Source organism: Ambystoma mexicanum, chromosome 7p (assembly GCF_040938575.1).
Source record: "Ambystoma mexicanum isolate Mex_15411 chromosome 7p, UKY_AmexF1_1, whole genome shotgun sequence".
Taxonomy (NCBI): domain Eukaryota; kingdom Metazoa; phylum Chordata; class Amphibia; order Caudata; family Ambystomatidae; genus Ambystoma; species Ambystoma mexicanum.
In genome coordinates this window covers 784,200,155-784,224,092 of record NC_090939.1, presented here as the reverse complement: position 1 = coordinate 784,224,092, position 23,938 = coordinate 784,200,155, and the positions used below count along the sequence as shown (strand labels likewise).

Genomic DNA, 23,938 nt, shown 5'->3' with positions numbered 1-23,938 from the left:
CAGGACATCGATGCTGCAGAGGCTTGTGATTGAGTAGCCGTTCTCCTTCCTCCATTGGAGTTTCTCTTCTCTTTACAATCCATTCTCCTCTATTACACATCATAGGAATACACTGAACAGTGTTCTTCTTCGTTAATCATGGGATTCAGGCTGTATTCAGCATTACCTGTAGGCAATAGAGGTAAAGAGGATCATTATGGAATGTAGTAATTACAGGAGATATTAAAGTCTTTTCCATGTCCATCGATGCAGACAAAGTTGTTTGAACTGGGAGTTTCGCTCTGGAATGGGAGTCCTTGCCCCCAAGAGGGGAGTCACTCCCAGTGAGGTCCCACTTGCCCAGATCTGTAGGATGGGTCTTGCATAGTGGGCTCACCTCCATGGTCTCAAAGGGGATGGCTCCCCTATAGGGAGAAGGTACGAATCGTCCAGATTTATCACATATCCCACATCAGCATGTACTACTATCCAAAGTAGAGTTAGTTAGCCCCTGAGATCCTGGGCTCTCCCTTCTGGGTAACATATCCCAGTGGCTCCCCATTACACCCATGCACCCATCCAGACCAGATTTCACATCTGCCTCTCCCACTATCACCCTAAAAACCCTTCACTCATTTCTCGTAGTCCCTCACACAAGGCCATCAATAAAAGGCAGAAGCGCACAATGCAAGACCACTTTATTTAGTTACGAGCCTATTTAATTGCAGGCCCATCCCGTTCGAGGCCAATTTGCGTGATGTATTGTTTGCACATGTTGCTGCAAGAGTAAATGGTGGTTAGCTGTAGGTATATATTAAGGTGGCAGAGATGTAGGGAGTTGCAGGGGGTCTCCCCACCACTTTCGTTGCAGTGAAATGTGTAATCCGAGCAAATGGGCCTCAAACAACATTTCTCAAGCAAACATCATAGAACCAATTACACAACTAAAGGCCAAATGAGTTGCTGCACTATGCTGTTTGTACCATAATCATACACAGTATTAATAACATGATAACTGATAACATGATAACTGTATATTGTTAGACATATTTCTATCTTTTATATTGTGTCAGAAACAAAACATTATGTTACAAAATATGATTTGCTTAGAGGCATTGAAATATGTATCAGAATGATGTATACGTTCTGTATTACAAGGTGATGTCACAGTTGCATTAATTTTCTGCGATTTTGTAAGGTTTCGTTTTTTTCATGTAGGACTTTATAAAAAATAGAGCTTTTACTTACCCAGTGCTAAGAAAGCTATTGGCTGAGGTTCTGTTGTAAAAGTTCATTTTGTATGTGCTCACCAAAGGTTATCATATTCCTACTTACATCATGGGAAGCATGCCATGGTTCCTCTTGTAGACACCTATTCAATCTCTTATTAAACACAAAATGATCCAGTTTGTATCTTCAAATGAAAACACAACCTTAATGGACATGGTTATTTACATTTGAACATTGCACATATGCAGTCTTTATTAACAATATTAAGGCTTTCCCCAATTATTCTTTACAAACATATAACGCAAAGATTGTCATTATGAAGACTTTTTTCATCAGCAGCAACAACAAAATGCCATAATTGATTGATCTTTAATTAGTCTCTAAGCGCTTTGTCTTGCTTCCAAGACAAACACATTACCCTGAGCTTTCCTCCCGGTCCTATATAAACCAAGTAGTGTTTTCTGGTTATCTTTTCCATCACTTCTAACTTTTTTTTAATCACCACCCATCCACATCCTTCTGTTACAATTCAAAGGTACTATTTTTCCATGGATTTCTATAACATCATCTTCAACAAACATTTTTTTGTCAAAAGAAGTACATACGTTGCTCTGCTAGAGACATTGCTTGTGAGGTTATTTTGTAATACTCCCAAATGCTTTTTAAAAAAAATAAAAACCACATACAGTGTTGCATTTCAGTCTAATTGCATGATTTTCATAAAGACCCTAAGAAACATCCGCTCAAGTCAACTTTACAGGATGGCATGCTTAGAAAGACAATGCGTTCTATAATTATTCTGTGGCTCGTGCACCACCAACATGTAGCAAACTCGTACTTCCACTGTGAACATTTCAAAATCACATTGTCCTGCTACTGACCACATTAGCATTTCGATTTCAAGGGGAGAAGTTTCCCTTAAGTTTTCCTTTCTTTCACTTTGGCTTTCACTTTCTCGTCCATGCTACGTGCACATTTCTTTGCATAGTTGAGAAGGTTGTCTCATCCCAACACGAAGTCCTTTTCATTCTTTTCCAAATCAGGTGCAGCAATAAATAGTTTAGCTATTGCAGAAGTGTTGCTAACTGTATTTCTGTCCACCTGGTGCCGGGTACATATTTTGGATAGGCTTCTATTTTTTGGTATGTAGAAAGTTATTTCTTGTATCCATCAAGTACTTCGGCTGGAGTGCGAACTAAAATGAAAAATATATTAATGTTTTGTTTAGGAAATATAAATCTACAGTTCCTTTGCTATATACTAATCCGAGCTGTGCTGACAAATTTGCAAACAGACATTTCCACAATCAATTAAAGCAACTGTTGCCCCGATTTACAAAAATATGCCTGGGCACAGCCTTATATAGTCTGACAAAGAGCAGATTTTAGTGTTATAAGTTTACCAACAGGATCTTTGCCAGGGGAAAGGGGAGGGGGCAGTGCTGTACATGGGATCAAAACAATAACAAGAAGTGCGGCCAGCAGGTGGCAGGTGCAAGGGTAAGTGCAGACAGCAGGTGTCCAAAAGTGCAGGTAGGGGCACTGTAGTGTTACAGATAGAGACCAAGTGCAAGGGTTGCCGGGAGGCAGTGCAGGTATGCAACTGGAAGGGCAGGGACCTGGGCCTGAAATCACAGGGTAGCCAGGTGACGAGTGCATGCTAAAAAGTCAAAAATCCTACTTGATTAAGACCCCCAGCATATGGTATTTCCATGACTGAAATGACCCATCCACAAGGCCCACGTTGATGGCCCAATAGGCCATCTTGTGAAGTTATGTTCCATCATTGTTTCCCTGTTCGTTAACGGCAGGGCTCTGGCCACTTACACAGTCTGGGAATAAAGACACTACTTGAAGCATAAAAGCATTTTTATTTCTTGCACAACATGCACAACAGAAGAAAAGAACCAGGGATAACCACATATAGGCTCCGGACGTGCAGTTTGGCTCTTTTCCAAAAACGAGAGAGAGAGAGAGAGAGAGAGAGAGAGAGAAAGAGAGAGAGAGAGAGATTGTTGTAAGAATCCATTCCCAACTCTATGCTCTCTATAAGGTTTGATAAGAAAGGTTTTCCATTCCCCATCCCCATGCTAGGGCTTATTTAAAGATCCATCTATTGAATAGGCGAGGAAGCCCATTCTTTACCTTAAGACTCGGATTGGCTATCGCTATCTCAAGCAAGAGAACCATGCAGAAATATGAACACTGAGCGGGGTCTAAGACAAGATGATTAATGTAAACTGTGAGCCAAGTACAACCTTACAATGAAATAGAATGGGAGTAACGTACATATAGGGACATTTTTCAGTTTAAAATAGGAATGACTATTTTGAAATTTCATCTGAGATGGAAAAACTCTAGGTATATATAGGTAAAACAATTATTGATCAATTTTCAGGATATGTTTGGGATCGATTAATCATATTCAAGGATGGGCCATGCTGACTTGGACACGGGATCAAGATAGTAGGTACAGTGAGCACTGAGAAAACGGAGGCCCACACAGCAACTTGTGCTAACACCAAACTTTATTAAACTACCCCAACCCCTGAGGCTTCCTGCCTCATGCAGTCACATCCCACAACCTGCCCCACCCTTGCAGAGACACGTGTGCTGGGGATTCTAGGCGACACAGCAGACTCAGCTTTCAATGGCACCTCGTTCCTGGCATGCACCAGTTATCTCTGGTTGTCTCACACCCCTGAATAATGTGCAGCAGGTCACTGCCGCTGCCCAGCAATTAAGAAAATTAAATATTGCAGATGGAAAGTGCAGCCACTCACCACCGCCACCCAGTTTGAAGGAGGTATGAGCTCCTCAATGTGTGAGGACTCTGCTGTTCACCGCCACCGCTCAGGCAAAGAACTCTTGTTGCGAGCGTCAAGGCTTAGACCCTTTGTCGACAATGAGGCCTGTGGGATGTATTAACCCACTTATGCTCTGCCCTGCGGCATCACTGTGTGCTGATGGTGCCAGTATTATCAAAATGGCCTCAAAACCCCTATGCGTGTGTCATGATTCCTGCCCCTCATGTCCCCAGCCCTCCAAGATGTCAGGCTGGAGCCAGGCCACGATCACCTACATGGCCCTCAAGGGCCTCTCCATCCCTCCAAAGACCCACTTGGAGTCAGACGTGGCGCTTGTGGCACCAGACTCACTCACTCCCATAGGATAACATTGGGGATTGGACTTGTAGTGCATTGATGGGGACAAGATGGATGCCCCCACATATTTCGGTTCCCAGAACTGCATGTGCGGTCTAGTCTTTTGGGTGTGGTTCAGCCCAGAGGCACCTGGGATACCCAGAGACTATTTAAGCCACACCCAGGCTGAGAAACATGCTTTGCGTTTTCTGCACCTGGAGCGTGACACTCACCGTGTTCGGATCGGTCTACAGCAGACCTGCATCTTTCTTCTGCGCTCAGCTCCTGCAAGAACAAGAACACCGTTAGGAACAGCCTTACCTTGCGGCGCTTATGCCCATCAGTCATCGCTCCTTCTGTTCTGCGGGCATCTTCGGCGGTGTCATTCCCATCCCGGCACGCCGCTTCCTAAGGAAAAGGGAAAAGAACAGAAAAAAGGCATAAGTAAGCATTCTGCAAATCTTCGCTTATTTTTAAATACTGTACGAGCTTCAAACGCTTACCTGAATCCCAGCCACTCTGGGGGAACTCTGTCTCCGGAACTTCTCATCCATCTGCAAGACAGAAAAGACACTCCAGGTTAGCGTGGAAACATCTAAAGGCGCCGCATACCACGCTTACCCACCGCATTTGTTCTTCATAGCCGGCATCCACGCTGAAAACGTCGCGGCACCTAAAAGACACAGAAAAAGAACTCAGTTCAATGCAAATACGAAAGGAGTGCATCGCGCATTGCGCTCTCACTCACCTTCAGCGCTCCTCATCTCAGCAGCACGCCACCATCCATCCCGCCATCATCTAAGGAAGGAAAGGAACAAAGTTAGAGAACTGTTCAAAAGACTCATTATACTTACCTGTCGGACTCTTGCCAGTGAAGTAAATAGGAAGCAATGAGCCCGCATCAAACAACGCGCCCCTACACTGAAGGCAGGACGGAGAGCACACTATCCAAGAAAACAAGGTGAGCTGTGGATCAAAGGGAAGGGTTGGACCCCGGGGAAGAAGGGGTTCAAGCACACAGAGACAATAGGGAGTTACACTCCATCAATCCTGTGTTTCAGGCCCAGTCTGCAGTCGAATAGCCTCCTGGGAAGGGTTCGAGGTCAGAACAGATTGAGTGATGTCCCTGTGGATACCAGATGAGCGTTACAGCGCGCCAAAACCTATGGAAATCGTGCCTTACAACACGAAAAGATGGCTGCCCAATCTACCATGCATGTTGTCAGTGGTGGAACGGAGACCTCACTGCTGAAATATGTCACTGGGCTTCACAACAAGTAAAAATGGAGACTGCATCAAAGGCAGTGTTTTGCTGAAAGGAATCCAGAATCTTGTTTTCAAATCTTTTCCTTGGTTGCTGAAAATACAGAATGCCGGTCCAAAACGCCATCAAACATCCAATATTCTTGCTGGGTGTTACTAGTCACTTCATTCAAGAAATCATTATGTCATAAAAAGCGGAATTGGTCATTAAAACATTCACAGCAAATGTGCCTGCCTGTGAAATCTGTCAAAATCTGGGTGCAGTACCAGCGGCCGCCTGTATGACAGCTGTCAGTAGATCGCATCATAAGGATTTAAACTTGTACCATTGAAATCTAATGTCTGAAAACTAAGTGACCTGTTATTGAGAGTAACCTAGGTTGTAACTATTTAAATCCCATGGTTTAGAAGCTGGAATCAGTGTTCTAGCTGCTTGTTTGAAAATTGCATGTTTAGTTTAATCCATGAAAAATTTGCAACAGAAATAACATTTAAATTTAAGCCTGGTTAAGATGCAAGAACTTTAAAGGCAAGTTTTTTTCCCAGAAGGAGGGCACTTCCCCCCAGCTGAAACTCACAGAGAGGTGCCAATTGCTGGTGAGCCAGAAGGAGACAATGGACTTCCTCTGGCTGAAAGGATATGCAGAGTGTGAAGAGTCAGATGTAATTATGTCAAAAGCATGAAACTTCACACGCTTATGTCCATATACAATGCTCACATTTGTGGGAATTTACTCTGAAATTGGACCATGTGTTCCAGACAAAAAGGGTGTAATTCTGTCAAAAGCAGACCCAAGATCCTACAGCGATGGGGATTGGAAGAGTATCTGCTCCACAAAATATGTGATCTGCGTATGTTATTGTTAGAAAGGTTTCACATTTGTAAATATGTATTGCATTAAAAGTAGATTTTATGTTCAAAGGGACAAGGGGCGGATTCTCTGACTCATAAACTCACACCATCTCACACCATCTCAACCTTGTGAGATTCTAACCTATAGCCTGCCTAGGGGGCGCCCTTAGGACAGTCCAGCACACACACCCGTTTACCATATGCATAAATAGAGAAAGCCGAGGACTTAGAAAGACAGACAGATTCACCCACTATCCTGATCCTGGCGAAGTACCCTGAAAAAGAAGCATGCATATTCCTTGCTCCAGACTGCAGAAATTTGGCAGGCAGAAAGGCCATTCCATTAGTTGAACCATTTTCAACTAGGCCTTGAATTTCAAAAACCAGAAGGAATCCCACAAAATCTAAGGGGAACAAAAGAAACAGCCGGGCTGTGCTGCAGCTGCTTTCCTGCTAAAAGAATTATTACCAGAATCAAAAGACCCAATCCAGTTGTTCCGTGGTGTGCTGTGACCAGAGAGCCATTGCAGACCCAGTCCAGTCGTGCTGTGCCGTGCAAACCAGAGCGCCTCGCTGTCCAGTCCGGTGTGCCCAGCAGCCTGTCCCGTCCGATGTGCCCAGCAGAATTTCTGAGCAGAATCCCTGATCTTGACGGACCAGAATTCCTGACGGTTCTGTTCAAACATATATAGTGAGTATCCATAGAATAGGACTGTGTCACTAGCATATGTACTATCCATAGTCCAATCCCTATCCAAATCCATCATATCTTCTTCAGAACCTGCATTGTTAGAAATCTTTTTGAATTGCCCGAACTCTCTATATTATAACTACTAGCTCCTTCGGTACTAGTATTGTTAAATATCTTTGCGCTCATATATTTCACCTGAAGAAGGCAAGCTCCTCGGCAGGCAGTCACCCGGATCCAGTGGCACCCTGGTCCAGTGGCTGTGCTTCCGTGTGGTATTTGCTTCTTCATAGTCATCCCCTAGTGTAAAGAAATCCTGTTTGTCTTTTGAAATCGCATCCCTGTTTTCTCATTCTTGCGCCTATCTCAGAAAAATGACCTCCACTAAAACGTCCATAACTTCCTCAGATTTTATGATAGAAACAAAACTAACATCCACAGCTTTCCATAGAATCAAAAACCGCATTCCAAATCCATATAGTACTCCCGCGATCGCGATTATGGCACCGGAAAACTTTGCTGCAAATTTTCGTTTTGGCAAAACATTACACGTGTAAAACTGCTTGGGATTGCACCCGACCTCAGTTTTAAGTTTTCACATTGCTTATTAGTGTCGAATCATTGCTAGTGTTTGTCTGTAACTATCTAAAGCGGATCCCATTAGAATTAAACAATTTCAGCAATTTAAACCAGATTTAGTGTTTTACCCAATCCATTCTCAGATAACTTTAAAACGATTTTGACAGTTTGCCAATCAGTTCTGTTTCTCTCTTGTGTTTGCTGATGGCAAATTGGGATTGACATTTTTGTTTGAATTCTGCATTCCTGAATACCTGCTCTCTCTCCTTTTATCTCTTTATATTGCATATTGGGGGGGTTGAGGGGTGTGCAGGGGGAAATATTAACTACATTGCAATTTGATTGAACACACACACGTAGAAGTATTAATTCTGTGCGGCATTGTTTGTGCTTACTATTACTCCTTATGATAAAAGGGATTGCTTAGTGTGACATCACCCCATTGGTTATTATTGTATACCGATTAAACATAGTGTGATTATATGATGAACTACATAGATAAATATTTTAACTTTGCAAACCAGCCTGATTCCTGGTTCAGTGTGACGGGGGGTGGGGGTTCCAAGAGAGGGGCTTGATATAGGTGGTACATCGCTCAGAATAAAATAACTTTTAGACACAAAATAAATAAGGATTTCGGTTGTGCATTACACGCTAGGCATTGACTTAGGTGAAGTGCCGGATTGAAATCACTTACATGCCTCTAACAGGCCACGCTGACTTGGAAACGGGCACAAGATAGTAGGTGTGCAGTTTGCACAGAGAAAACAGAGGCCCAGACAGCAACAACTGGTATCAACTCCAAACTTTGTTAAACTGCTCCAACCCCCGAGGCTTCCTGTCTCACTGCGTCACTTCCAACAACCTGCCACCATGCTAGCCCCGCCTTCCACATAACAGTGCAGATGTCCTGGATGCTTAACAACGTTCCAGATGTATTGGGTTGAATCCCTTGTGAATCCCAAAAATAAATAGCCACTACAATCAAGGAATTTGAGTTGCGCACAGGTGCTATATCTTCAACACTTCTTCTCCAATAAAGGCAATGTTTTATGGGTTTACATATACCTCCTTTCCTGGGCATCCTCTGGCCCAATTCATTTTGTTTGCTTGTTCCCAAAAGTGTCAATGTCCAGAATGTGGCTAAATACATTGTCTAAGGGCTTAACATTATCATTCAAATTTATATTTTGTTACAACTTTTCCCCTTAAAATAATAACAAAATGTCTTCTTTTGCCACATTTGAAATGAAGGGAGACCCTACATTCCTGACAATGCACCTATCTTTCTTTTGTAACAGTGAAGACTGAAATTACCTGCCCCCTTAGTTATGTAGCCACTTAAATTTATTTCCCTCATCTCCTGCTTAGCTCATTGCATTTAATATTATAATAATGTATTTTGTTATAATGTTTTGTTTTTCTCTTAACCTCATAATAATCTATTTTTGATGTATTTTTAATTCTGTCTTTTTCCAGTTATTTAATTTTTAATTGATGAATGTTTTGCCATTTTATGTCTATAAAAGACGTTTGGTGTAAAAAAATACAGTCTAATGAGGTAATGACATTGGATGTCATGCTCTTGAATATCCTCCATCATCAAATGTGCTGGGCCTGATTTACAAACAAAAGCGTTTTACAATGGTGTAATCCCATTGGAAAACACTTTGTAAATCAGGCCCAGTATCGCTAAACTTTCAGACATATGAGAAAAAAGAACTACTCGATGCACCACTTATGCCAGACTCTCTATAGACAAGGCAACCATCTTGTTTTATTTTTGGAGTACGAATCTGGAAATCACAACTGCACATTCCAGGTAAAGATTGAATGTGAGCTAGTCACTACACATAAGGAACCCGGCCTACTTAAAGATTTTTAAACAACTCTGTGAAGACCCATTTTTACTTTCAGCACAGCAAACAAAAGAAAATATGCCAGACAACGCCTCATTTGTATGTGCACATTTGATGCATCTTGCTTGGACTTCCCAGAAAGTGCTTTTTACTGTCTTTTCTTGTCTTCTACTTTGACTCACTGGAAATGGAAAAATCGGATGACATTGTCAAAGTCTCACTAATACTGGTGGTACAGTAGTCTCTTCCTTTACACAAACAAACATTAACATAAACTGAAACATTAACATATAAAGTTAAAATTAAAATATTTTGGAAAAATAAGACCAATCAACTATCTTTTTTTTCCAATTAACAATGATGTGGAAGGAGAGACATTATTGAAATAAAAAGTGCTATTCAGGCAGGGTAGCTGTTCCTTATTTATAAGCAGTACATTGACCAAAAAGGTCACAGCCTGCAACAATAGCCGTTGTTTTCTGGGGGCCAGAGTAGTCATTTAACTTTGGAAATGTCTCTACGGAAAAAGTGCAAGTCTGACTATATATTGAATATACATTGCATTTACTATACAAGGGACAAAATGTCGAAATGTATACATTAGGGCTGCTCCTCTTTTAGCGTAATCCTTTTCTGAGGTAGCAAAATAAAATACAGCGCAGGAAATGATCCTTTGATTGAATGGGTATCAAACCTATGCCACTGGTGTTCATTTCTCCCCTCAATGGCCACTTCCATGAGAATATAAAAGACACAAACAATATCTGTGGAAGCTCATGCAGGAATAACCATTTAAAAAACAAAATATATTGCACAATCAAAAATGGTGTGTTAAGTTAAATATTCAATGGCATGTTCTCACGCATACATTGTATACTTGTAAGCCTTCTTATGGCTTCTATGTACGTTTTGTATTCTCAAAACCAAGGCGTAAGAAATCCGGCTCTTCCTTTTAGTCATCCATTTGCTTAGTGGATGACTTGAAGTTTCTTTACTTGTCCTTAGAGCCAGGGTGTGCCCTCTTCTACCTGTGAAATTGTAAGACTGGTGGTAGGTGGTTGCTTTGACTGTGCTGCAATATGTAGGTGCCAATAAATGAATGGAACGGGTTGTATGCATTACAATGCAATGTACAGGATATAATGTGAGAGTAATTGGGCTTCTTCTGTTCAATGTATCAGGTTCTTTGAATACTTTGGATGTCTTACAACTCGCTCTCTACTTACCATGTACAAACATTCCTCAGTATCATTGAAACTGAAATGATCTCTCACCTGTAAAGCTTTGGAAGGAAAAGTGGTTCTTTTCTGCCTTTCTCGAATACTTCAAGTGGTCAAGGCTACCAAGTTCCAATAATCAGTGTTCTGAAAAATCATTCTCTCTCTTGCATGTCCAGAGTCATAACCCTCCACTGGCTGCACTACTGTAACTATTCTGATACAGGCTACAAAATAAAGAACTCCAATCATCCAAACTGAGATTCAGTATGACACAATCACGCTCACATGATTCCTGCCTTAAAAGCACTCCCTCGCTGCCAGTGCAGTAGAGGAATAATCTCAAAGTCTGATGCATCCTGCACAATGGCCTGCGGTGCCTCCAGAAATCGACTTCCCACAATGCACTCACCAGGAAAATTGGTTCTTACCAAACCCTAACAAACTAACACGTTCATCTCAGCAGAAAAACATTGTGGGCAAGTCCCCCAGAGGCACAGGCCCCAATGCTTTGAATAGATGTGGGTAGGTCCTTGAGCATTTATCTCCAGATCATCACCTTGAAGATACATACAAGCTCTGACTGCCAGTAAATGGCATGGGCACAATTTACCTGTTACTATAGATAGAGTTACCGCACCCTCTGGCACTACCGAAATAGCCACGTGACAATGATTATTGATCTATGGCTGATACATTAAACAGAACCCAATTTTTGTGACTAAGTGCTAAGAAGTCACTACAAGCCAACATTGTTGCTGCTGTATAAAATAAACAAAACATATTTAGATACCTAGCTCTTAACTGAACAAACCCATTCCTTCATAGCACAATCCTTTATGGCATGACACATGGTACTTTAAATGTGTGTCTAGAAGGATGTGACAGCTTAAGAATATATCAAAAGAAGTGTGGGTATGGGATGCAGAGCTAAATCCTAAATGTGTTGATGTATTTTATCATTTAAAATGTTTCCCATACTTCAGGTGCTAAGGGCCTTTGCCCCGTCAAGAGGACCAAAGTCAGATTATCAAAACAAAAAAAACACCCACTAAACGTAGTAGGAAGCCCAGAAGCACTCACTTCGGCAACTGCCGTATAATTCAAAGAAAATAATAACTAGCATTCATGCACACAGCTCAATTTAAATTCAAAAGAATAGTTTTACTAACTTAACAATGTTTGTCATAACATGGAAATGAATTTTCTTTACTTAGTTATTTTTGTTTCTCAGGCAGCCTTTGCAGGCTGTAACGTAAATTAGTACCCAACATCACAAAATTACAATTGCAAAATTACATGCATCAAAAATGTATTCTTCACAAAATGTCCTTCTAAAAGTGTCTTCATAATTTGAAATTTAGAGAAGGGTCTTTGTGTATGGACAAATAGCTCTCAATACGTGGTACGTCCAAACTTTCTGCCCAATGGGTTTCAGATCTCATGATCCTTCTTTAAGGGAATCAAAAACATTCTCTCCCATGAATCATAATAAAAAAACGTAATGAGCCTTAAACCCAAACTACCTACAATCCGTCAACTAGTAAATTAAGTAGCGCCAGTATTATGTATGCTGTGCTTACAAGTAGTGCCAAAAGAATCTAACCTCTGTAACCAAACACACAGGTATCAGAGATATAATAACCCTAAATGATTCTGTCTGTCCCTCGACATATGGTGTATTACACGTAATAAAGTTTGCCAGGATTCAAAGTAGCCAATGCTCGTCAATGGTCAGTGAAGCATGGTAGTCTTATTCACCACAGTCACACCTCAAATCACTGAAATTAATCATACAAACTGTCAGTCAGTAAAATGCCAAACTTTTTCTCATACTCTTCTCATCTAGTGTATCAAATTATAAAGAGGCTTCCCAGAATTCAAAGATTCACAACTTCTCCTATAAGGATACAACACCCATTGATGTTGTTTTATTCCTCTTTTTCACTTGCCATATGTCCAGCTGTTTTCCCTTTTTCTGTGACGGTGTAGCCAATGTTTGTAGTTATTGGTCTCTAATATTGCTCCATCTTGACTTTGGAAATGTTGGGCGTAGCTAGGTTTCAATATTAAACCCTCTGGGCTCTGTCAATGACAGTTCAATATTGCCCTTTCTTGGCTTGGGTAGTATGGGTTACAGTTAGGTTTTGCTATTGCCTTTTCATGGCTTTGGCAATGTAGGATACAGTTTACTTTAATCTTGCCCCCTCTTGGTTCCTCTTTACATGAGGGGAGTAGCAAATATGCTTTCTTTCATTAGGTCGGAATGCAAAACAATTACACGCAGCATGCAGTGTCTCACGGAGCGCCCCAGTCTCACCTTTCATAGGCCAACTGACCGGTCTCTCCTTGCACGTCACTGTTATCCACTGCTGCTACGACCTCTTCAGTCCTTGCGGTCGGAGCCTTTGACAGCTTCCCCGTCCTGTGTCTTTCACAAAAGGAGCCTGCTTTGCTCCTGGTGTTCTCAGATGCTTGCCAGCCACCGGAGGGAAGAATAGTGAACAGAAAGCTTCTTTCTTCTATAGGGAGACATGTCACCTCAATGCTTCCTGCTGAGTGAACTCTGCAGTCTTAATCCTATGACTCTCTCTGCACCATTTCACACTATTATAAACAACATGGTCCCGGTGTCTTCTCTGACTGCAAGCAAGGCTGCTCACTGCTTCTCCCGCTACTTCTGTCATGACTTCCACCATGATTTCTAATGGCCTGTGCCTGGAGTGGCTTTAAATAGTCAAATGTCATGCTCTTGTGTGGGCCGTTAGGAACACTAGAGTTCACATTGCATCGCTGTGCCTCCAAGCCTCTTTTCCTTGTCCCGGTTCCTAGTGCGTTATGGGACCTGAAGTCTCTAATGTTTGGCCTTCATTTTAGTTTGAAGTCCTCCATTTTACAATAGGCCATCAAAACTGTGGAGTCATCAAAGAAATAAGTTAATGTGTGTCTCCCAATGTCCCTGTCCCATGTCCCCTCCCATGTGATCCTCCACCAGAACACCCCCCCACCCCCCAAGGTCAGGACCAGAAATCGTCTGCCTTTCCCTGGCCACATGAGAAGAATCCAAGGCCAGGGTCTTTAGGATAATCTCATCAGATTCATCGCATTTGCTTACTAATTTACCTATTGTAGGTAGTTTGGGGTTAAGGCTCATTATTTGATTTATTATGATTCAGACGCGAGAAGGTTTTTGATTCCCTTGAAGAAGGATCTTGAGATCCGAAACGTATTGTGCAGAAAGTGTGACATGAATAACACTTATTGAGGGCTATTTGTTCATACACAAAGAACCTTCTTTACATTTCAAATTATGAAGACACTTTTAGAAGGCATTTATGTAGTTGTATGAAAAACATTTTTGTGAAGAATATATTTTTGATGCATGTCATTTTGCAATAGTAATTTTGGGTTCGATTTGTGTTACAGCCTACAATGGCTGCTTGAGAAAAAAATACCACTGTTAAGAAAATTCGTTTCCATGTTATGACGAACACTATTATGTTAGTCAAAACTATGTTTTTTTAAATTTAAATTGAACTGTGTGCACGAATGCTAGTTATTATTTTCTCTGAATGATACAGCAGTTGCCAAAGAGAGTGATGCTGGGCTTCTTGCTAGGTTTTAGTGGGTCATTTTTGTTTCTAACTTAAAATTGTAGCCCAGCAAGTCAACGCTAATGATAGACAGTGCTTCAGAACCAGTCTCATAGCTTGTAGGAAGATACAAATACTGTTCACCATTTTTGGAAACCTCTGCCTGAAATCAATTAAATTATTATCAGCAAGACAATGAACATTACTTTTTGTCGACATCTATTAGTTCAAAATTATGCATTCTGTGATTATGTGAAACCCCTTTAGACTTAAAACTATGATGAATTCAGAAGGACATCTTATTGTGGCTAGTACTTGTATAGAACTCATCAAGAAAGAGATTGTAGCTCAATAATTCTGCTTGCTAAAGGAACAGGTTGTTATAAAATGTAATACATGTTAATATCCTATGCTTAATTGGGTGCAAGCCCATGTTAACACATTTTGACAGCAGCATGATTAAGATTCAACTGTTGGTCTGGAGCTGGTTAATTCAGATCAAATTTGATATTTAAGATGGCCCTGTTGAAGTTCCCTCAGCCAATCACATGGGCGAGTACTACTCCGACCCACTTTCCAGCAGCCACCTACTTTTCCCTTTGTGCTGCCATGCCTATGTTCCTTGCCAGCCTTCAGATCCCCCCTGTTCCCTCTGCTGCAAGACCCCAAGATATTCTGAAGCCCTTCCCCCCATTCCCTCTATCTCCCTGTCCTTGGCACCTAGCATAGAAATGGAAAGTAACTTGGTCCCTTTTCTATTTGCTAGAGTGTTGGCCATCTTGTTTTTTATTTTCTTATGGGAGATTGGACTCACGCAATACGAACAGAGCCCATCTTCCGAGGAAAGAAACATTTAAAATATTCACACCCTAGAAGGAGCCCTGGTAAGAGATTAGCTATCACCCCCGCTTTTGGGGCAAAGCGGGCCAGTAATGGTCCTGAGCCATCAGCGAGACTCGGGCTGGCAGGCCGTTACTGGCCCCGTAGGCCCCCTAAAATGGGGGTGACAGCTATATTAACCAGTAAGGAAATATTGTGCAGCTTTCAGTTATAAAACCAAAAATCCGTCCAGGCCTTTGTAATCGCAGATCACTGAAAGGTTTTATCTGAGAGACGCGGAATAATACAGGAATGATAGTAAAAACAGTATTAATAATAATACTTTAAAAAAATGTATTGTTGTGTTCGTGGTTACAAAGGAACTTTACACAAATACACAGTTTACAAGATCATATGCATGGGTTTATGGTCTTTCCATCAATGGAAATGCATCAAATGCCAATCCATCGAAATGCTTTCTTTATATGTAAAAGTGCATATCCATTGAAACCTGTCCATCGAATATAGAAATTGACAAGTTTGAATGGATATGGACTTTTAAATGTAAGAAATAGCATGTGGGTGCATTTTTTGAAAAGTTAAAACGTTACATGGAGCTGTCCATTGCTGAAATCTTCAAAGGATTTTGCCACTGGCCAGTTTAATGTACTGTTTCATTGTTTTTATTTTTGTAAACTCCCAAGACACCCCCTAACCCTAACTCTAACCCAACACTAACCCTAAGCCTAATTCTAACCCTTGCCCTACCCCTTACCCTAACCCTAATTCGAACCCTTGCCCTATCCCCTACCCTAACCCTAACCCTAACCCTAGCCCTACCCCTTGCCCTAATTCTAAACCTTACCCTACCCTTAACCCTAACCCAACTCTAACCCTAAGCCTAATTCTAACCCTTGCCCTACCCCTTAACCTGACCCTAAATCGAACCCTTGCCCTACCCCTTACCCTAACCCTTTCCCTAACCCTAATCCTTGCTCTACCCCTTACCCTAATTGTAACCCTTACCTTAGCCCTTACACTAACCGTAATCCTAATTCTAAACTTTACCCTACCCCTTACCCTAAATCTAACCCTTGCCCTAACCCTTACCCTAACCTGAATCCTTGCCCTACCCCTTACCCTAATTCTAAACCTTACCATATCCCTTACACTAACCATAACCCTTGCCCTTGCCCTAACCCTTGCCCTACCCCTTACCCTAGCCCTAATTTTAAATTTTAAAAATCCATCAAATATCCATCAAATTTTATTCAATGAAAATGCATTTAGATAGAAAGTATTTTCATTGAATACAATTCAATGAAAGGTCTTAGATGAATTTGATTTTGATGTATGTTATGTTATGTTATGTTAACAAAACTTTTACAGTGCACGATCACCCCAGGGTATCTTGGCGCTAGAGAGAAAACTATGACCACAACATGAACGAATAGAACAAGTGGGTTTTAATGGCTTTCCTAAAGGCTGAGTGATATGACAATCTTTTTCTTTTGCACCATCATTTAAAATTAACATTCACAATAATCACACCCCCAATAAATACTTTTTCCAAATCAACCACCCTACTTAATTAATCCTATCTTGTGCAAAAAATGTGCCAGTGTTATAATCGATGTGACTGGCTCTGTAATATAGAGCTGTTTCCACATTACATCACTCAATATAAAGGAAAGGGCGTGTAGAAAGCAACTAAAAATCATCACGCTTTCCTCATTAAGACAACCACAAGTTAACAATAATGATTCACGGATCCATTCTCTTTACAAAAAAAACGGCATATGGGGAAATTCACATACTTTCGGTTCCATCTAGCCTTACTTTGGTTTGTTTCTAAAAAAAAAAAAATGCAGTCTAAAATGCAAATAGTTTTTGGCAACGGAAAGCGCATCAAATATTTTAGCATAATGCCTAACTGCTTATGAACTAAACCCAAGTCTCCATCCATATTGTTTATATTCCAACATTTTCGTACGTGTTTCCTTTCCAATCCCATTGAAACAGATTCTTTTTTAGCAGCTGCATATTTAATACGCCTTCTTCCAGTGTAATGCCAATCTCTTAGGCCACACTGCAAATCTGAACAGATTTTTTGCTCTTTCCCTGAGAAGTAGTCCCGAAATCTGCAAGTAAAGATGATACTGGTGGATCATAAACCTTGCCACACAATAAAAATCCCTTTCATAATAAACGTGAATTAATTGAAACAAGTTCATATCTAATAAGAAGCATAGCTACCTACTTGCCAGTGATAAAACATGCTTCCAAACTAAGCCCTCCAAAATGGTCAAATCAAATGCTAATAAGGATTGGCGATTTCTCAAGCCATACTCGGGAGGATAGCTCAGCGGCAAAGTGCTCGTCAAGACGACATGAAACACCACTAGTTCGATACCCGGTCCGCGATTAGAAACCTCTGGATATTAAGTCTGTTATAAATAACCTATCATATCATATATCAACGCTGGGTGGCTTTCCCCTCAACACATTTTTTTGTTTACATCACTGTAAGTTCCCCATATTTAAATAGGAAATGCCTCATCTGGTGTTCTCATTTCACCACCTTTTTCTTAAGAAGAGAGATTATGTATGTTTTGTTAGGAGGCTAAGTAACTGTCAGCCCCAGATATGTCAGCTTGTTTACTTGGTCTAAATTCTGGTCATAATACTTTTATTAATAATCTTATCACCATTTATACCTTCTGAACAATGAGGGCCAGGAAGTCATTTCCTTAAACCATCAGTGCAAAAGATGCCAAGAAAAACAAGAGCCTGTCCCTGAAGCAAGTGAAATATGAAGAGAGATCCAGAAAAACCTTGAAGAGGAGTGCAGTCTCAAATCAGGATGCTTTAAGTTTCAGAGAACATTTTCAAAACCTTGAGATTATGGGGTATCGCGTCAGAAGTATAACATGTTTTAAGTGACCTGAATAAATTGACTGTGGCCATTTTTCCAATGATAGTGACCTCCAACATTATGGTTTGTTTCGTTTAGAAATTAACAGGGTTGTGGGTGTAGCTTGCAGAGGAAAAGTTTGTTACTTGGCCCTAGATCTCCTCCTACCTCCACGTATGCAATCCTCATAAATGCCCTTTTAAGGTAGATACATTAAGTTATAGCTCATAGTTGGAGGACAGGCGGGAATGTTGAGGAACAAATTGATCCCATAATCAAAGAGGATCCTTTCAAGAAGAAAAAGGAAAGGGTATCTTCAACGTGGCTTTAGAACAACACGGCAGATGGGGAGTAATAACCAAATTATTTTATCCAAACAGTTGGAGGAGCACTGATGTGCAGCTCCACTGTTCAGCACATCCCATCTGGTATCCTGCCACCTGCCTGCCTGCTGGGAGAGGGGAAGCATAGTTTTGAGTGGGGATCATTGCAGAGGTTGGGAGCAGAGACTCCAGTCAGGTGCATGAGCAATGCAGGGGTCAGAGAGGAGCAGAACTCCCAATGAGGGGGCAAGGGCGACCTGCACTGCCATCCCTATGAGGAGGCTCTGTCCTTGTCCTCATCTAAAAAAAGGATCTGTCAGCCAAATGGGAATGGATATTTGGTGAAGTGAATGAGCAGCAAGGATCCAAAGAGCCAAGGGTCACTGGGACTAGCGTCGCATCCCCTCTGCAAAACTTCTCAGGCAGGAATACAGTGATTAGGGTGGTCTTTTCTAACACTGTGGCAGGATCTCATCAGCCTTCACACCTACTAAAAACAACTATACAAGCCGCAGAAATGTTTTGGGCAACACTGACATAAAATAAAGAGAAACAGCCATTGCATTAGAACACAAGCATGCTAACATGAGAACTACTCATGCCTATCTGAATTATGTCGTACTTGCACTTAAAGAAGACTCAAGCGTATGGCTCCTTCATTAATACTCCTTAGCAACAAGACAGGCAGACATTTGGAGCCCTGAAAACAAAACTGACTGTATGTCATCAAGTGATTTTCTTCCACTATTAAGGCTGTGCAGATCACATGTTTATTTCAGATTGTGCAAGGAGGCAGTCTTACGTCACTCGGCAAGACTGACCTTATGACTGAGCTACACTGAACCTCTTTACTCTGCACTAACCTTTTATGTAAAAAAAAAAGGGTAATTTGCTAGAGTGGGGACTGCTTTGAGAAGTGCAGAGATATAGATACAAGCATTAGGTGTGATTGGGGACAGTAGAGTGTACTAATTGGAACAACAAAAGAGTCTTATGGGCGTATTGACTGAGAGGTTAGGGCACCCCTCTGCAAGAAGGAACATGGCATGATAACCTGTTATGTGGGAATATGCCAACTCAGAGTCTGCAGCCACATGTTTTAGCTCATTGTACCCTTCACAAAGGAGGAATATCCATTTGCATATCAGTCTTTGTCCCACCCACTTGAGTAGTCCAGCACCGAAATGCTATGGCAATCCTTCTTTGAACAAGAGTATTAAAAGCAATCCCAGGCATGTGTATCGACCTAGTCGGGCCTCATCAGTGAGGTGGAGCTGTGCCTCTCTAAGCACAGTGAGGAAGGGGTCCACGTCTGAATAACCCTAGGTAATTTAGGGTGACCGACCCCAAGTTCCTTTTATATACAAAAATAGGTCAGGGTGCCCCTCTGCAAGAAAGAACACAGCATGATAACCTGTGCTGTGGGAATGTGCCCACTCAGAGTCTGCAACCACATGTTTAATCTGAATATATAGCCTAACACTGTGTACTAATGTATTACTCCCCTTATAAACCACAAGCTTCTAGTGGGGCCACAGGTTGACCATGGACTCCTATGCCTGCGAGAACCCCATCTGATTTTAGAAGAAACTGAAAGCTAGGCTTATCTGTGTAAATTCCCTCCTCTATCTCTCCTGCACTGAAACTTGCTGACAGCTGATTACTACAGACTAAATGATTTGTATGGTAAAATGGATTGCACCCTAAACTAGCACAAAGAGGACAAATTAACTCACACCAAATGAACTGGGGGATACCGCAACACACCTGTATTACACCAGCAGAAACCAGTGTATCAATGGCGGGAAAAAACATAAGATCCTGCTATTCCCAGGACACTGGTTGGAGGCAACCAATATAAAGGTCAACATTGCAATCAACCTTACAAAGATCACGGTCTGAAGATGCAGGATTCCCAGCTGCGCTTAGACAACAGCACATTTCTATAGGATCTAACCGCCATCAGAGCATCCAAATCCTGATAATACAATGGGAGTTATGCAGGAAGATATCAGGGGCATATGCAGTGCGTTTAAAGCTTTTATGGGCAGATTACAAGAGGCAGAAAGAAGGATCTCCAGGCCGGAAGACAGGGAGTAGGGCAGGGGTCTGCAATCTGCAGCTCTAGAGATGTTTTGAACTATGACTCCTATGATCCCTCACCGTTTGCCTTGCTGTCTAGGACTGATGAGAGTTGTAGTCCAAACCAACTGGAGAGCTAAAGGTTGCAGATACCGGTGTAGGGGGTTGAACACTTACAAAGAAGTCATGGAATTACAGTTGGGCCACCCTGACTTGGAAGACAGAAGCATGATTGACAAAACAACAAGACATTTTGTAAAACCAGAGAAATAGGATTGTGACAGAATTATTTCTAGTGAGGGCAGGATATCCCAAGCCTTTTTGGTTTTTATTACATAAAATGATGCAGAAAATTCTGTTTTTGAAAATAAGGTCTGCTGATTGATAAGTGAGCATTGACAAAATTATAGTGCACACCTGGGCTTTTGCTGAGATAGCCTCTTGACACCCTCAGCACCAACCTAGCAATGGAACAGCACAGGTTCATGGACCGGAAGACAGAGGTGGATTTTCTGCTGTCTGCATCTCTAATGCGAATTCATATTATTGTGTGACATAGCCGACCTGGTGGCACATACATTTGTTAATCTAAGTCATGCCTGGGTTGAGCTGGTGGCTGCTAGGCTCACACAACTGTAAAGCCAACATAGTTTGACATCACACTAGTGTCTGCTCAGCCCGAGGGAAAGGGCGAGGGCAGTCAGCGATAGAGAGCAATCACACTAGCTGTCCTTCCAAGCACCATTGTGCTTCTGAGTGAGATTTTGGCCTGACCGACAAACAGAGAAAGACACAGCCAGATATAACCCTTGGCAAAGCTGAAGGGAAAGGGTGAGGGCAGTCAGTGGTAGGGAGCCATCACACCAGCCATATTTCTGAGCACTGTTGTTCTCTTGTGTGAGCTTCTGGCGCTGAACCCCCCCCCCCCCAACAGAGAAAAACACAGCCAGATCTAGCCCTCGGCAAAGCCCAAGGGAAAGGGCAAGGACAGTCAGTGGTACGCAGCCATCACACCAGCCGTCCTCCCGAGCACTGTTGTTCTCCTGTGTGAGCTTTTGGCTCTGCACCCCCTACAGAGAAAAACACAGCCATATCTAGCCCTCGGCAAAGCCAGAGGGAAAGGGTAAGGGCAGTCAGCTGCAGGGAGCCGTCACATTAAGAGGGGACCTGTTTGCACTGCTTGAGACCAACATATACCATAGCAAGGTAAGACTACTTGCATTGGATCCCTAAAGGGAAGTAGACTGAGACTAGTGCCTAGCTCCTGCCCAAGACTGCGTTCCTCCTCACCTATTGTCAGTAATCTATTTTAACGTGTTTAACTTTTTTAGCCTATTATTCAATTGTAAATCAACTTTACACATTGCAAAGCAATGCAAACATTATCCTTGCACAATATGCATATTTTATACACATTGCGTTTTTGCACATCACCTCTTTGCTCAACTTTTGTATTTGCTACACCTTGATTAAGGAGCCTAGGAGAGTTGGTCGTTGCCTTACCACAAAGCGACTTGTTCTTAAGCAGTGGGGTGGAAGAGACGGACTATGACTACCCCTTAAACCATTCAGGTGTTTCCCCACTGCTCTTGGTGATTCTGGTGGTTTAGCAATGGCCAAGCGAAAGGCCACGTCCCGTATGTTACCTTCAATTGGCACAAAAAGGCGGAACGCCTAATAGCTCCATAATGGAATTTAATATTTTGATGAATAAAGTAGAAACCCTACTAGACGACATGGATAATCCAGAAGGAACTGCACGCACAACTCATCCAGAGGGATCCAAGAATCTACCCAAAGGCACCACAAAATGTAAGACCAACTGAAAAACCCAGCAAGCCAAGTTACTATTTACACAGGCCCCAACACCACCAAAATCTCTGGAGAGGTTTACGACTGTAATCCACTACCAATGCCTACAATACCGAACCAGGAAGGGGCAGAAACTATCTTATCCCTGCACACGACTAAAGGAGCCAGTATTGAAACTAATATTCTTACTTTGAATATGACATCTCAACTACTAGACCCACGGTTGCCAAATACCAGGTTGCAGATGGCATTACCTTGCACAAAGAATTCCAGCTGCTGGTGGATCTGGACGGTGACCTTGGAAATAACATTGTCTCCCGAGTGACGACTACCGAATGCACAAAGGGCTTCACTCCTTCACTTAATGATAGTAAAAGTGCTTGTAGTGGTGATAGAAATGTTGGTAATATGCAAATTGTAACTTGTAGTTACTGCGCAAACATCATGTTGGAAATTGCCCAGTTGCATAAACTGACAGAATCCCTAAAGAGGGAAGTGACATGTATGGGGAAATAATTAAAAACTCGTAAGGAGTCAATAAGAGGATCACAATCTACAAATGCATTACATATTCTGGCATTCCAGAACCACAATTATATCCTCTTAGACAGGTGATAGAGAAGCACATTAGGGATTGCCCTCCCTGCGTTAACTCTCAGAATAGACATCAGTATTTCCCAAATTCATACACTTCAAGAGTAACAGAGGTCCTAAAAAACCAGCACCCAGGCGTTCCTAGCAAAAACTATCATCCCCCATATAAGCACAAGCACTTTTACAAATCCATATTTATTTCTGGTATACTTGGTCAGTCAATATATGCAGTAAATGTGTCCAAGCAAACACCTAACTGATATGAAGGGAACTTGTGGAACAGGATGATTTCTTAGTATTTAACATCTATAATCGGCCCTATGGCCCCCATGGCATGGACACCTTAAACAAATTGGATCATGCAATAGCAAATTGGAATCCTGTGAACGGTAAAAGACCAATCATCATAATCATGGAAGACCTTAATGTCCAATTTAAGGCCCTTAAGGATTGATTTTATAGAGGAGGATATTCCCCCTCTAGCCCCACCAGAATGCCTTAGACATTACAAATATGCTCTTCTACCAGCCCGACTTTTCTATAAGCTGGGAGTGCGTGCCTGCAACTAGAGAATACTACCTGATACACCACAAGCCCCTACTTACTGAACAGGTGGAATAACTAGTCATATTGATTATATATTGATCAGCATCCAAGATTGGAGGTCCATAAATAAAATGGAAGTTATTGTGACAGAGGAAAGTGGCCATGATGCATTAACAGTAACCCTAGAGGGCCTCGCAACTATGATTGAAAAAGCATATTGGGGCCAGGTCATTTGTCCCTTAAGGAAAGAAGGACATTGAAGTTGGAGGATTGTGACCATGGTAAAAGTATTCCCCTGCCCTATGTTGACATCCTTCCAAACTTCGTGGAGATTATGGTTGAGCACCAACTGCATTTGCCGTTAATATGGGTTTCAGATGATATTATTATAGCAGCTTTGAACCATTATTCACAAAACCATCTTAGCTGCCCACATAACTAGAGA

General features: G+C 41.8%; 1 long non-coding RNA gene across 1 annotated transcript in view; it reads right to left on the bottom strand.

Annotated features, from left to right (window-relative positions):
- Positions 1–660: 660 nt before the first annotated feature.
- LOC138526323 (uncharacterized) overlaps positions 661–23,938 on the bottom strand; it is a 300,829-nt gene continuing 277,551 nt past the window's right edge. The window contains exon 4 of the long non-coding RNA XR_011283554.1: positions 661–2,404. This is a non-coding gene — a long non-coding RNA (uncharacterized lncRNA). The remainder of the gene's footprint in view (positions 2,405–23,938) is intronic.